General features: G+C 46.3%; 1 protein-coding gene across 2 annotated transcripts in view; it reads right to left on the bottom strand.

The window, feature by feature from the left end:
- The window catches only part of LOC105498762 (golgi membrane protein 1), a 76,271-nt gene that overhangs the window by 36,923 nt on the left and 23,742 nt on the right, over positions 1-15,606 (bottom strand). The window lies entirely within an intron of this gene.

Genomic DNA, 15,606 nt, shown 5'->3' with positions numbered 1-15,606 from the left:
AACAAATGCCATGTCCTGCGTGATTCTACACTACATGATATGCCCAGAATAGGAAGATCTCTAGAGACAGAAAACAGATCAGTGGTTGCCAGGGGCTGGGGGAAGAGGGAAATGGGGAGGGATTGCTTAATGGGTACACATTTCTTTCTGGGGTGATAAAAATGTTCTGGCCGGGTGTGGTGGCTCATGCCTGTAATCCCAGCACTTTGGGAGGCCGAGGTGAGCGGATCACTTGAGGTCAGGAGTTCGAGACCAGCCTAGCCAACATACTGAAACCCCCTCTCTACTAAAAATACAAAAATTAGCTGGGTGTGGTGGCACCTGTAATCCCAGCTAGGAGAATAGCTTGAACCCAGGAGGCGGAGTTGCAGTGAGCCAAGATGGTGCCACTGCACTCCAGCCCGGGTGAGAGTGTGACTCTATCTCAAAAAAAAAAAAAAAAGTTTTGGAATCAATGGTTATAGTTGCATGGCATCGTGAACATACCCAAACTACTGAGATGTATGATACATTAAAAAATGGCTAAAATAATGAATTGTATGTTATGTGAATTTTATCCCAACTTTAAAAACAAGAAACAGATGAAATTCATATTTTATTTACCCTAATGTATCCCAATTATCACTGCAAGATGTATCCCACATAAAAATTATTGAGAAATTGGGCTTGTTTACACTCAATCTCTGTACTCCAGCATATCTTACTGATATGCTGTATCACATCAGTAAGATGTGCTGAGATTGTAGCACATCTCAGCTGGGACACGCTAAGTGCTCAACAGCCACCTGCAGCTAGGGACAGCAAGTTCCAGAGGAATAAGAAGGTCAGGGGAAAGAGGGAGACAGAGAAGGGGAGGGAGACAGGGAAAGCGGGGAGAGGGAAGGAGAGAGAGGCAGAGACTTGCAAATGAGTCATTTATGGCGTCCTGCTACGATTACACACTCACACACTCATTCACACACACAAACAAGACAAGCAGTGACTCCCAAATGCTTCATGCCTACAGCCACCACTGAGCCAAGTGGTGGGTCACTGGATGTATGTTCCCATAGGGAAAAGGGCACCAAGTGATGAGGAAACTAGTCCAGTCCACAAGCCTCTAGAGATGACATGATTATGTTTTGTGGGTTAAGAAGTTATACAACACAGAAATGTTGTTGTGACTGACAGAATACTTGACATGAAGGAAGAACTGGATGTTTTGGTATGATCATGGTATTGTGGCTATGAGAGAGACGATCCCACCTTTTAAGGATGTGTGCTAAAATACTCATGGCTAAAACAGCATGAGTTATAATCCCCAAAGCTTGGCACTGGATGTGTGGGGGCTCCCGGGGTCACTCTACCTTTTCATGTTTACAGTTTTCCACAATCAGCCTACACACACAGATACGCACACATAAGCTTGTCACATGGATAATTACGTCTGCAATACAATTTTTAAAAATCTTCAAGGCTGGCTTTAGAGGAAGAGAAAGGTGAATCAGAAGATGCTGAGATAAACGCGTTGTCTGGAGAAATTTGAGGTAGGTTCAGGAACTTTTAGAAGGGCAGGTCTTTGCTGCGCTATTTCTCACTTGTAATTTCACTCCTAAAATTCAGCAATTTTCTTTTCACAGTATAGCTCCATCAACAATGATCCGCTATGACAAATGGTTTTGAAGCTCACAAATGAGGATAAAGGGAGGAAAAAGAAAAGAGAAACAAGTGACAGAGAGAGAAGGCAGCACAGGGAAGACTGGGATGGGAGAGATTTTCATGAAGACCTGAGACTGTGCCATCTGGTTTGGGGTCTGCTGCTAATTTGCTCCTTGACTTTGGAGGCATCACTTAACTTCTCTGTGCCTCTGTTTCCCCAAATGGAACCTGCGCAGGGTGGCCTCCTGAGTTTTATTTAAAAGGGGTACCTTACAGGCATCTCAAGTGGGAACCCCAAAAATGTGGGCATGGATCAGAGTGTGAATGAGTGTGTGTATGTGAGTGTGAGTTGAACTGAGTGTGAGAATACCAACAGGAGAGGGGTGGCTGTTTACGGCACAGAGTCAAATGTCAGCGTAAATGGTAGGATCCTGGTCAGAGAGCAGCCGAGGAGACTCCAGGGCAGGGGACACAGACGGGCCGAAGGGCGGGTCTGGACCTGCAGCTGTGGGAGAGTGTGCACAAGTCACCAAGTTTACACGGAAGGGCGTGGGGAGATTAAGTGTAACTCTCTACGAAGCTTCAGAAAACACCATCTCTCCAGGAAAACACCTAGTACACACAGACACTGTTGCTCCACACCCAGAATAGCTCCTGCCAACACATGCCTGTGTTGTTACACAAAGGGTAACATCCTCCCACCCCGTCCACCTCGCAGCTTGGTGGGTGTGGGAAAGCACCCCGCTGGGAGGGCGCAGGACCCGCCGTGGGATCACCCGGGTGCCCAGCTCGGCAGAACAAGGTTCATGAGGTGTGGTGACCATTGCAGAGATAACCACAGGGTTGACGGCGAGGGGGCCTGAACCCAAGACTGGCTCACACTCTCCCCCAGCATCTTCTGGGCAAGGCACACTGCAGGTGCTTCGGGGAAGGAGGAGAGAGGATGGGCAGGAGGGAGAGCGGAGGAAGAAGAGAGGAAAGGATGGCGAGGAGAGGGAGAGAAAGGAGAGGAGAGGGAGAGAAAGGAGGACAGAGGGAGGGGAGGAGGGAGAATGGAGGGAGGGGAGGAGGGAGAATGGAGGGACGGAAGGAGGGAGAATGGAGGGACGGGAGGAGGGAGAATGGAGGGACGGGAGGAGGGAGAATGGAGGGAGGGGAGGAGGGAGAATGGAGGGAGGGGAGGAGGGAGAATGGAGGGAGGGGAGGAGGGAGAATGGACGGAGGGGAGGAGGGAGAATGGAGGGAGGGGAGGAGGGAGAATGGAGGGAGGGGAGGAGGGAGAATGGAGGGAGGGGAGGAGGGAGAATGGAGGGAGGGGAGGAGGGAGAATGGAGGGAGGGGAGGAGGGAGAATGGAGGGAGGGGAGGAGGGAGAATGGAGGGAGGGGAGGAGGGAAGAAAAGAGGAGAGAAGGATGGAGGAAAGGGATGGAAGGAAGAGGAGAGAGACAGAGTCTGGAGGGGAGGAGGGCAAGAGGAGGATGGAGGGAGGAAAAGAAGGACAAAGGGAGAAGGGTAGAGGGATAGAAAGGAAGAGAAAGGATGGAGGGAGGGGAGGCGGGAGGAAGGAAAGGAGGAGAAGCAAACAGGGGAGGCTGCCCTTGCCTCTGAGAACCTGCCACACTGCCTCCTTCAGTGGCAGCCCGCTCCTGTGGTAGGCTGAGATAGTGCCTGAGAGCCATCCCACCTCAATGCAGGCCCTTCCCACAGCTTACAGGCACCTATTTCCCTGTATCAAATCCTTCCTGCTTAAAACAGAGGGGTGGTTTCTCTGTCTACACTGACCCCAGTACACTCACTTCCTCATCTTTGTCCAGCACTCAATGGTACATAAACACAGCCTGCACATGACTGGGCACAGGCCAGGGCCGAACAGAACAAATACCGAACGGACTGACAGAACTGGACCCGGAAAATCGGTGAGAATAAAAACGGAAAAGCTGCTCTAGAACTCTGGATTCCTCAATCACAGGAATTAAAGGTGATAAGAGACACCATGTTTATCTGCACAAGACTGCTCTGGTTCCCCAAGAAAATCAACCCTCCAGAAGACAATCGTCACATTCTCAGGGGCACAAGCAAAGCTGGCCCAGAGAGAAGACACTGGAACCCTCTGAGGACTGCATCTGGCCACAGGAGAACGCAATCTGGCGGGGTCAGTGTGACGAGCAGACCTGGCAGCCCCCAGCAGCCCCAGGCCGGCCACTCTCAGGTCCCGGGAGCCTTCCATGACCTCTCCGGCTCTCACTCTCTCCCCCTCTGTCTCAAGCGGCAAGAATGACTGTCTCCTAAAGAAATTAAGTGAGAAATTAAATATGTTCATGTCGGGCCAGGTGCAATGGCATACACCTGTAATCCCAGCACTTTGGAAGGCCGAGGAAAGGTAAATCACAAGGTCAGAAGTTCAAGACCAGCCTGGCCAACACGGTGAAACCCCATCTCTACTAAAAATACAAAAATTAGCCAGGCGTGGTGGCGTGTGCCTGTAATCCCAGCTACTCGGGAGGCTGAGGCAGGAGAATCACATGAACCAGGGAAGCGGAGGTTGCAGTGAGCCAAGGTTACGCCACCATACTCCAGCCTGGGTGACACAGTTGAGACCCTGTCTCCAAAAAACAAATAAATATGTTCATGTTACAAAAGCACTCTGAAACTCTAAAGCAGAACCAATGACCAGACTTGTGAATTATTTCCTTTTGAAGAGGCAAAATCCTTCAGCAAAAGTCACTCATAAACAAATGCCATTGCACGTGAGAGAAGCGACCCCATCTCAGGCCCAGAGGACACTCAAGAACGCATTCCATGAACCAACTCTTTACAAGAGGAAAGCACTGTAAACACCTCAGAGCCTCCTCGTACCCCAAGTTACTGTGCAAGAGGAGAAACCGGGCAGCTCCCTGAAACCACTGGGACGTGGGTGCAGGTCACACAGGCGAGCATGGCCACAGTGAGGCTGAGTGCCCCCTGCACTTTCCCCACTCCCTCTTTAAGCTTTTCTTCTTCCGGACACAAAACGATAAGCAAGTCACCAACACCTCTGTTCTTCCACTCGGCAATCATTCTTTCTTTACTCCGTTGCTCCTCTTCAGGAAAGATACAGGAACTCTATTTTCATGACAAAGGAACTGTTGCTAAAACATTATTTTTGCACCACTGCAATGTTAATGCACATATTTTAACAAAGAAGTAAAACGCATAAATGTCGAAGTGGATGTGCAGCTGTGAGAAACCAGCCGAGTGAGAATGTTACAAGCGCAAATGCCGAAAATGAAGCCATTTGTGACTCGAACTTTTGGCAAGCAAAAACGAACACATTAGCAGGAAGATGTGCCTTTCCCTTCACAAAGTGCTTGTAAGTAATTCAGGGTCTCCCAGACTCTTCCCCAGGCATTTCAGAGAGCAGGTGATGCCACCCCCAAGCCTTTGTGGCCACTGCAAGAGGGGACCCAGGATCTTTTGAAGTCTTCAGACCCAAATTATGATGATGATTATTATTTTTTAGATGGAGTCTCACTGTTACCCAGGCTGGAGCGCATGGCGTGGTCTTGGCTCACTGCAACCTCTGCCTCCCAGGTTCAAGCCTCAGCCTCACGAGCAGCTGGGACTACAGGCATGCACCACCACACCCAGCTAATTTTTGTATTTTTAGTAGAGATGGCATTTCTCCACGCTGACCGAACTCCTGACCTCAAGTGATCCACCAGCTTTGGACTCCCAAAAGTGCTGAGATTCCAGGTATCAGCCACCATGCCTGGCCCAGATCCAAATTATTAATCAGCCTCTGTTAACAACATAAAAGTATGAATTAAACCACTCTATTCCCTCCTTAGGAGATAATGCACACCTTTACAAGTGAATCTCCACTGGCTTTTGCCAAAAACTAAAACCCAAGTATCTGTTTTTATTTAGGCCCCTTAAAAACTTGTTTTATATGTACACATGTACGAATCTGTAAAAAAGAAAACAGCATTTCACCAGTGGTTGCGTGAAGATTATTTCTATGCACACGAATGAGGTAGTTTAAAAACATGACCACAAATTCATTGACACTACTCCTAAAGGAGGAGTCCAATTCCCCTGAAGTTCAGGGCAGCCTTAGTGACTTGCTTCTAATGAATGTAGAAGTGACCATGCTCACTTCCAAGGCAAGGTCAACAAAAGGGGCTGTGGGTTGAACAGCGTACGCCTGAAATTCATGTCCACCTGGAACCTGTGAAGGAGCCCATGAATGACCTCATTTAGAAACCAGGTAGGCCGGGCGTGGTGGCTCACGCCTGTAATCCCAGCACTTTGGGAGGCCGGGGCGGGTGGATCACCTGAGGTCAGGAGTTCAAGACCAGCCTAGCCAACATGGTGAAACCCCATCTCTACTAAAAATACAACAAAATTAGCTGGGTGTTTTGGTGGGTGCCTGTACTCCCAACTACTTAGGAGGCTGAGGCAGGAGAATCACTCGAACCTGGGAGGTGGAGGTTGCACTGAAAAAAGATCGTACCACTGAACTCCAGCCTGGGGCAACAGAGTGAGACTCTGTCTCAAAAATAAATAAATTAATTAATTAATTAATTAAAAAAAAAGAAACAAGGTCTATGCAGATGTACTTAAATGAAAATGAGGTCTCTAGGTGGGCCCTATCCAACATGACTGGTGTTCTTAGAAGAGGAGGAGAACAGGCGAAAAGACTGAGAGGCAAGCAGGCCATGAGAGGTGGAAACTGCACGAAATTGTACCTACAAGCTGAGGAATGTCAAAGGTGTCAGCAAATGCTAGAAGCTAGAGAGGCGAGGAAGGGTCCTCCCATAGCCCTACTGGCACCTGGATTTCGGGTTCCTAGCCCCTAAAACTGTAAAAGGACACATTTCTGTTGTTTTAAGTCATCTAGTCTGTATTAATTTGTATGCAGCCCTAGGACACAAACACAAAAAATGACACAGCTTCCTCCCGCTGGCCGCGTCTGCTGTGAGCGAGGATGCTAACTCCCAGGACCCAGCCCTATGCTGAAAAAAAGCCACGCCGCCACGTGGAAAAGGGAGTGTAGGTGTCTTGGTCCTGGCCCCTGCCCCTGCCCAGGTCTCAGGTGACAGCTGCACTTACTGCCGGGCCCCTGAGTAAGGGACTCTCTGGATCACTCTAACCTCAGCCTTCAAGGCACCCCAGACATGGAGCGCAGAGTAGAGACAACCCGTTCCCACCGAGCTTCCCCAAACTGCAGATGCGGGAGCAAAACACATGTTTGTCATGGGTTTGGGGATAACCTCATATGCAGTAACAGATAACGGAAACAACACATGTATGTCTAAATTCGCCAGAACCAAACGTATGTTTTATGTTCAAAACATAGTTACCAGTCCCAGCTGGATATCAGAGCAGTCTACAGAAGCTCCCTTCTGCAAACAGGTATGCAGAGTCCTCTCATCTGGAATCACACCTCTCACTGTCTACTTACAAAGTAGTTGCCTCAACTAAGATAGTAAGGCACGATAAGCCAACGATGTCGGGGTTTGTTTGTTTTAAACAATATGCAAAAGCCAGAAACGGTTAAACATTTTATCATTTAAAGAACCCCACTTATATTCTACAATTTTTCATGGCATATCTACATTTATAAAAGCGTAAGTATAAGTAGTAACTGATAAAAGCTTACGTGTAATCTGTATTTTTTTTTTTTTTAAAGAAAGGGAGTGGAGAGTTCTCAGTAGCTAATTTCTGGGTGAGAACTACAGGTGAATTTTTCTTTTTTGTTTTCAAATTTGCCCATAATAACATTATTTTAATTAAGGAAAAGCCAACTTTGTTTGAAAGTTACTTAACATATGCAATCATTGCAAAAGAAGGCTTGATATCCTTTCTTATACACAGAAAAGGAAGCGTGGTGCTTCCACTAAGTTATATAAATTCTCATGAACTTGCACAACTGCAGTGATGCAGTCAAACCATCTTCACCGGACCTACTGCTGCAACAGACAGGAAGGTGAAAAAGAAAGGAAATGGAAATGGCAGCTCAGTCCCCAAGATTCAACAGAGTCTCACTCATCTGAAGCATTTACTCTCGAATAAGCACAGTCCACAGGATTTGGTTCAGATTAACAAAACACAATCTAATTAACCCATTAATACTCTGGCCAGTGGATGGATTCCTTCTGTGTGAGGTTCCTCCTCTCACCCAATGGGCTGTGGGTGTGGGGTCATTAAAATGGAACACACATGGCCACCTAGCCTCCCACATGGGCAGGGTGTTAGCTGAGGCCAGCAATGACACCTGTCATTTTACATCTTTATCTCCCAACACTCTTCCCAACTTAGGTGGGACTTGTCACACCTCCACATTCCTTTTCTAATCCTGTGATCGCAGTCCTCTACATGCTGAAATGCCGCCCTTCTATCCTTCTCTAAATTCCATTTTAGTCTCCAAAGCTCAAAGCCAATCTTTTTTTTTTTTTTTTTTTGAGACGGAGTCTCGCTCTGTCACCCAGGCTGGAGTGCAGAGGTGCGGTCCCGGCTCACTACAACCTCCGCCTCTCGGGTTCAAGTGATTCTCCTGCCTCAGCCTACCGAGTAGCTGGGATTACAGGTGCACGCCACCACGCCCAGCTATTTTTTTGTATTTTTGGTAGAGATGGGGGTTTCACCATGTTGGCGAGGCTGGTCTCGAACTCCTGACCTTGTGATCCGCTTGCCTCGGCCTCCCAAAGTGCTGGGATTACAGGCGTGAGTCACTGTGCCCGAACTAAAGTCAACCTTTCTAGAAAAAAAAAAAAAAAAAAAAACTGTTAACTACTTTAGCCAGTACCCATCTCTCCTTTCACATAACTCCAGCTGCTGTTAAAAACTGATTATTCTCACCGGGCACAGTGGGTCACGCCTGTAATCCCAGTACTTTGGGAGGCCAAGGTGGGCAGATCACGAGGTCAGGAGTTCAAGACCAGCCTGGCCAAGATGGTGAAACCCTGTCTCCACCAAAAACACAAAAATTAGCCAGGCATAGTGGCACATGTCTGTAATCCCAGCTATTTGGGAGGCTGAGGCAGAGAACTGCTTGAACCTGGGAGGTAGAGGTTGCAGTGAGCTGAGATCGTGCCACTGCATTCCAGCCTGGGCGACAGAGCGAGACTCTGCCTCAAAAAAAAAAAGATTATTCTCTAGATATGTGAGGGAATCTTATTTTTCTCCAAAACAGCATTCAAGCTGCTAAGGACACAGGGCCCCAGGCACATCCTAGACATCCAGTAAGTACTGGCACACAGACTGAGATTCCCATTCATTCATTTACCATGAACTCAAACTTCTACTAAGCACCGGTCTCAAATCCGTGAGATAAGCTAACTGATCAGGTGTATAACTTAGATTGGAAGAAATAAGAGTGAAATACTACACACAGAAAGGTAGGGCCAAAGGATCTGATCTGCAGGCCAGGAAACTGTACAAAGTGAAATATAACAGCAGGAACAACGTTCTGTGGCAACAGCTAATAAAAATGAGAGCATGCACAACCATCCAGCTACTTAATGTCCAGGTGTATCTCTGTATCTTTCCATTCTGACTCTTTTAACCATGACTCACAATGATAAATTTATCTTGTGATTCAGTACATTTACACACATATATACATATATACACACATATATATGTATATGTACACATGTATATTTAGAAACAGGGTCTCGCTCTGTCACCTAGTCTGGCATGCAGTGGTGCAATTATAGTTTATTGAACCTCAAACTCCTGGGCTCAAGTGATCCTCCCACCTCAGCTTCCTGAGTAGCTAGGACGACAGGCACGCAACAACCATTCCCAGCTACTTTTAAATTTTCTGTAGAGACAGGGTCTCAGTATGTTGCCCAGGCTGGTCTTGAACTCCTGGCCTTAAGCAATCCTCCTGCCTTAGCCTTCCAAAGCACATATTTTTTATATAAAATGCAACAATGGTGGTCAGGCATGGTAGCTCATGCCTGTAATCCCAGCACTTTGGGAGGCCAAGGCAGGTGGATCACTTGAGGCCAGGAGTTTGAGACCAGCCTGGCCAAAATGGAGAAACCCCGTCTCTACTAAAAATACAAAAATTAGCCAGGTGTGGTGGTGCAGGTCTGTAATCCCAGCTACTCGGGAGGCCGTGAGAATCGCTGTGAGGTGGAGGTGGAGGTTGCAGTGAGCCGAGATCATGCCACTGCACTCCAGCCTGGGCAACAGAGTGAGACTCTGTCTCAAAAAGGAAAAAAAAAAAAGCAATAATGGTTTCATAACACAATAGTTAACATATATAATAACACTCTAATAGTTTTAGTTTTTTTAACACGTGGGTCATTATCCACTAAAGTATTAAGCATAGCTCACTATAAGGTCCCAAACTGTAGTTGGCAAACACTGCAAGCTTGGAAAAACCCCAGGTGCCTGAAGCGCACTGTATGAGTATACCCACTGTACCTTCTTCTCAAGGAGTAAAAAACTAGAAACAACTTAAAGGCTCACCAGTAAGCAGTGGGTCAATAAACTGGGGTATATTTATACAAAGAAAGAGGGTACGGCAGCTAGAAAGAATGAACTAAATCTATAAAATCAATAAAGACCTCAGAAACAACAGTGACGACAAAAAGCAACTTACAGAATGAAAGAGTAACCAAACATATACATTAAAACACAGAAAAAATAAACATGTTGTTTATGAACGTGTATAGTAATAGTTCAGGAATAAAAGCTACAAGCCGGGCGCGGTGGCTCAAGTCTGTAATCCCAGCACTTTGGGAGGCCAAGACAGGCGGATCATGAGGTCAGGAGATTGAGACCATCCTGGCTAACATGGTGAAACCCGGTCTCTACTAAAAAATACAAAAAAAACTAGCCGGGCGAGGTGGCGGGCGCCTGTAGTCCCAGGTACTCGTGAGGCTGAGGCAGGAGAATGGTGTGAACCCGGGAGGCGGAGCTTGCAGTGAGCTGAGATCCGGCCACTGCACTCCAGCCTGGGCCACAGAGCAAGACTCCGTCTCAAAAAAAAAAAAAAAAAAGAAATATAAGCTACAAAGACAACCATTAACATTCACAACAGTGGTTGTACAGGCAGGAGGGAAAGGAGGGAAGAGACAGAGAAGGGGAACCCAGAGAACCTTGACTGTATTTATGATGTTTTTTGCTTTAAATAATATCTGGGTGAGGGGCACTCAGGTGTGAGCTTATTATTCATCTGACCTCTCTGCATGTCCAGCTATTTCATAAGAAACCCACTTTATGTCTCATGATGTCACCATCACACAGCTGTTGAGAAGCTCATGTGATGTCTTGCACTTGCCCACCCCCTCTGGGTGACATTCTAAGGGGTATCTGAGCAAGCCTGTCTCAGTGCTGAGGACCTCGAGATTCACGTATACTCAAATCCTAGGTGAGCTGGCCATTTTGGGGAAAAAAGTAGGGATCAGTAAGTTTCCAATCGGGTACAGCTTCAAAAACATTCAAGGATTCCAGTAAATGTGGGTGAAGATGAAAGAAATACCTTAGAAAAACAAGTATTAACTCAATTACTTTGTAACAGCTTTACCAAATTACATTTAGATGAATTATAGTCAGGCATTGCTTAACGATGGGGATACGCTCTGAGAAATGCATCATTATGAGATTTTGTCTTTGTGCAACCATCATAGAGTGCACTTATACAAACCTAGATATTATAGCCTACTACACACCTAGGCTGTATGGTACAGCCTACTATTCCCACGCTACAAACCTGTACAGCACGGGACTGTACTGAATACTGCAGGCCTTGTAACACAGTGGTATTTGTGTATCTAAGCATAGAAAAGATGCAGTAAACCGATGGTATTAGAATTTTATGGGTCCATCATTGACCAAAACATCATATGTGGCGTGTGACTGCATATCTCTTAATTATAATGCCCTTTAATTTTTAAATCACTTCACTGAAGAAGAGTAAAAAGGAAACTGGAAAAAAAAAAAAAAAAAAAAAGATGACCTTGACAATGTATTTTTATTTCTTTTTTTTGTTTGTTTGGTTTTTTTTTTTGAGACGGAGTCTCGCTCTGCCGTCCAGGCTGGAGTGCAGTGGCCGGATCTCAGCTCACTGCAAGCTCTGCCTCCCGGGTTTATGCCATTCCCCTGCCTCAGCCTCCCGAGTAGCTGGGACTACAGGCATCCGCCATCTCGCCCGGCTAGTTTTTTGTATTTTTTAGTAGAGATGGGGTTTCACTGGGTTAGCCAGGATGGTCTCGATCTCCTGACCTCGTGATCCGCCCGTCTCGGCCTCCCAAAGTGCTGGGATTACAGGCTTGAGCCACCGCGCCCGGCCGCATTTTTATTTCTAAAAGTGTAATTCTGCAAAACACTTGATCTCAATCACCAGTTTCTGGATCAGCTAGCTGTATCACAGTGGTCTGGAAATTTAGAAAAAAAAAAAACCATGTATGAATACGTGTGTGTATGTCTGTGTATGTGTGAGATCTTTAAAAAAAATTCTATATTCTGAGGCCAAACATCCAGAGAGTCTGATCCAGTGTAATTTTTAATCTGTATTTTGTTCATAAGCTCGCAGGTGGTTATCATGAGCAGCCAGGCGAAGGAGGATTGCTCTGAAACAACTTCCATAACAAATAAGGTCAAAACCCTAAGCTGGGGTGTAAACAAAAGCTGATTTGATAAGCTGAATGGATCATTCTGCATCAGAACACCAACAAGCTGCAGAGACTTACTTTCGGGGGGGCACAACTCCCCAGGCCGAAGGTGATTTCATCTTCCATTGCCCAATTCCCCACACCACTCCCGAATCTTACAGAGAAGGGGGAAAGGCACCAAGGAACCGCAGGAGACTCAGACTCTGCCCTCTGCTCCACCAAGGAACATGGCTCCTTATGACTCAGAAGCCCAAACAAGGCTTTCCCCAGCATTCTGCCAACCACTCAAACCTGTGCTGTTCAATGAGGCCATTATTCAGCTATTTACATTTAAATTAGATAAAATTCAATTCTTCAGTCCCACTAGCCACGTTTCAGTTATTCATCAGGCTCATGTGGCCAGTGGCTACTGTACTGCACCAGCACACACAAACATTTCTGTCATCACAGAAAATTCTACCAGACAGGGCCGACCCAAAGCAGTAATTTCATTATGAACAGGTGTTTGTTCACATTTTCTCTGATGATAGGTTTGGTTTTCAAGCTTTTGTCCAGCCCCCCACTTGAGGGATACAACACCCACCCGAGTGACAGTGACTGCTGGAGGTGAGGAATGCTGGCAGAGACAGGCAGGGAAATCTCTAGGTCAGATGTAATTTGCAAACCACCCCCAGCCACAGGTCCCCACACCCCACCTCCTCCTATGGCTGAGAATCACCATGGTTCTTAAAAAATTTTTTAAGGAGCCTTGTTCCAGTTCTAACCACAAATGCTAACCTTCTAAGATTTAAAAAAAAAAAAAAAAAAAAAAAAAGAGACAATGTAGAGAAAAGTATTTAGGTGAAGGATCAGCTCATTCACGTAGCCAAAACAGAGCTAGTTAGAACACAGCGGTCTTTGGAAGCAAGGAGATATAAAGAGGATGTTTTTAAAGTTTCTACTGTGAAGTCTTTAATGCAGACGAAGGTAAACAAGCTAGTATGCTGAACTCCCACGTACCCATCACCAGCTTCAGCAATGACCAACTCAAGCCCACCTGGTTTCCTCTATGCCGCCTCCCCTCCACCTTGGTGCCCTTCAGGTACAAGCAGCCAAGAAGCTGTGTCCACACTGAAGGAAGAGGAAGGCCAGTGTGCAGGGGCGGAGGCTGGCCAAGGGGCTCTCTAGGGTCTAGGTGTTAAGCAGCTAACTCTCTGAGCCTCCGTTCACTAATAAAATGAGCCCCAATCTCATCACACTGCTGGGAGGAATTCATGAAATGGTCCCTGTGAAATGCTCAGCCTCACGTCTGGCCAAGCACAGGCTCAGGAAACGTCCACTCCAGTGGCTGGTGTGGTGCCCGTCATCGTTCTCCTTCCGCAGCCCCGCCACACTGCCTGCTCTTGGTTCCACCTCCCTTGGTGTCTTCCTAACTCTTTTGAAAGCTAGCACAATTTGGTTTCAAGGTTTCAATATGGGAGGAAAACAAAAAAATCTGCTATGGTCTGAGTGTGGGTGTCCTTCAAAATCCATACGCTGAAACCAAATCACCAAATATCAAATGGAGATGATAATGTCAGAAAGTGAGGCCTCTGGGAGGGTCAAGCCCTCATACACGGGATTAGTGCCATAAGAGGCCCCAGAGAGCTGCCTCGTCCCTCCCACCAGGCAAGGACACCACAAGGCGGCGGCGGCCATGAACCCGGAAGTGGGCCCTCACCCGATGAATCTGCCCTTGTCTTAATCTTTGACTTCCCAGCCTCCAGACCTGTGAGAATAAACATTTGTTTATACGTTGCCCAGTTTATGATATTTTGTTATAGCAGCCTTAAACAGACTGATCCTCTGTTCTATTAAATGTCCATACAGAAAGAGATAATATTATCACCGCTACCGTGGTGGCTTACGACTGCACCCACCACTGCTGCTGTGATCACGGCCTCCACTGCCATTGGCAAAATGAGGCAGAATACCACCAACCACCAGCTGCTGAGCTTCCATTCTACGTTGAGCACTGTGTTAAACGCTTTATCAACATTATCCCATTCAGTCCTCACAGGCACCCTGTGAGATTCCTTTCTCATTTCCACTTGACAGTTGAGAAAATAGATCCAGAGAATTTAAGTGACTTCCCTAAAATCACACAGCTGAGGAAACTTTAAACCCAGGTCTGCCTGACTCAGAAGCTCCATGCCTCCCACCACCAAACCACAGCTAAAATCCTCCTGCAGCTAAGGTTTGATGTGAGAACCCACCCTTGCTCACCAAAATGAAAAGACATTTATATCACATATTCTATAAGAGAAAAACTGTGAAAACAGACTCTCTTTTCAAATAGCTACTTGATGCTCTTTTTTTTTTTCTTTTTGAGAGATGAGGTTAAAGGGGATTTCAGGAGCACAAAAAGCATATCTGACCAGTGAGAAAAGGAAAGAAACATAAAGAAGCACTTTATTACTATAACATTATGAACAATTCCCAGGGAAGAAATATGAGCTTGCAAATACAGGAAAGTACTCCGCAAATTAAAAAAAAAAAAAAAAAGTACTTCTTGCATTTTAAATCAGTTATGCGAGAAAAGTCTGAGTCCCTTCCTGGAAATAATTCATTTTCTGAGACAATTCAAGATAATGGAAGTTGAGCTACAACCTTCTTCCAATAAATTAGCCACTCCAGAGAGAGGTACATGTATTATAAATGCCAAATTTTTCAGGCCGGGCACGGTGGCTCACACCTGTAATCTCAGCACTTTGGGAGGCCGAGATGGGCAGATCACCTGAGGTCAGGAATTTGAGACCAATCTGACCAACATGGTGAAATCTCATCTCTACTAAAAATACAAAAATTAGCTGCACGTGATGGCACATACCTGTAGTCCCAGCTACTTGGGAGGCTGAGGCAGGAGAATTACTCGAACCCAGGAGGCAGAGGTTGCAGTGAGCCAAGACGGCACCATTGCACTCCAGTCTGGGCAACAAGAGGGAAACTCCATCACAAAAAAAAAAAAAAAAAAAAAAAAAAAAAGCCAAATTTTTCTAATTAATAAGTGGCCATGAGTTTGATGCACTTTGGGACAGGAGATATTAGTAACTCACACAGTTACACAATTTAATAAACAAAATATAGCCATATATTCCTACACAAGAAAACCAGGCCGGGCACGGTGGCTCACACCTGTAATCCTAGCACTCTAGGAGGCCGAGGCAGGCAGATCACAAGGTCAAGAGATCGAAACCATCCTAGTCAAAATGGTGAAAAACCCCGTCTCTACTAAAAATACAAAAAGTAGCCAGGCATGGTGGCCGGCAGCTGTAGTCGCAGCTACTCAGGAGGCTGAAGCAGGAGAATCTCTTGAACCCAGGAGGTAGGGGTTGCAGT

Source organism: Macaca nemestrina, chromosome 14 (genome assembly GCF_043159975.1).
Source record: "Macaca nemestrina isolate mMacNem1 chromosome 14, mMacNem.hap1, whole genome shotgun sequence".
NCBI lineage: Eukaryota > Metazoa > Chordata > Mammalia > Primates > Cercopithecidae > Macaca > Macaca nemestrina.
This window is presented reverse-complemented; position numbering and strand designations above follow the sequence as displayed.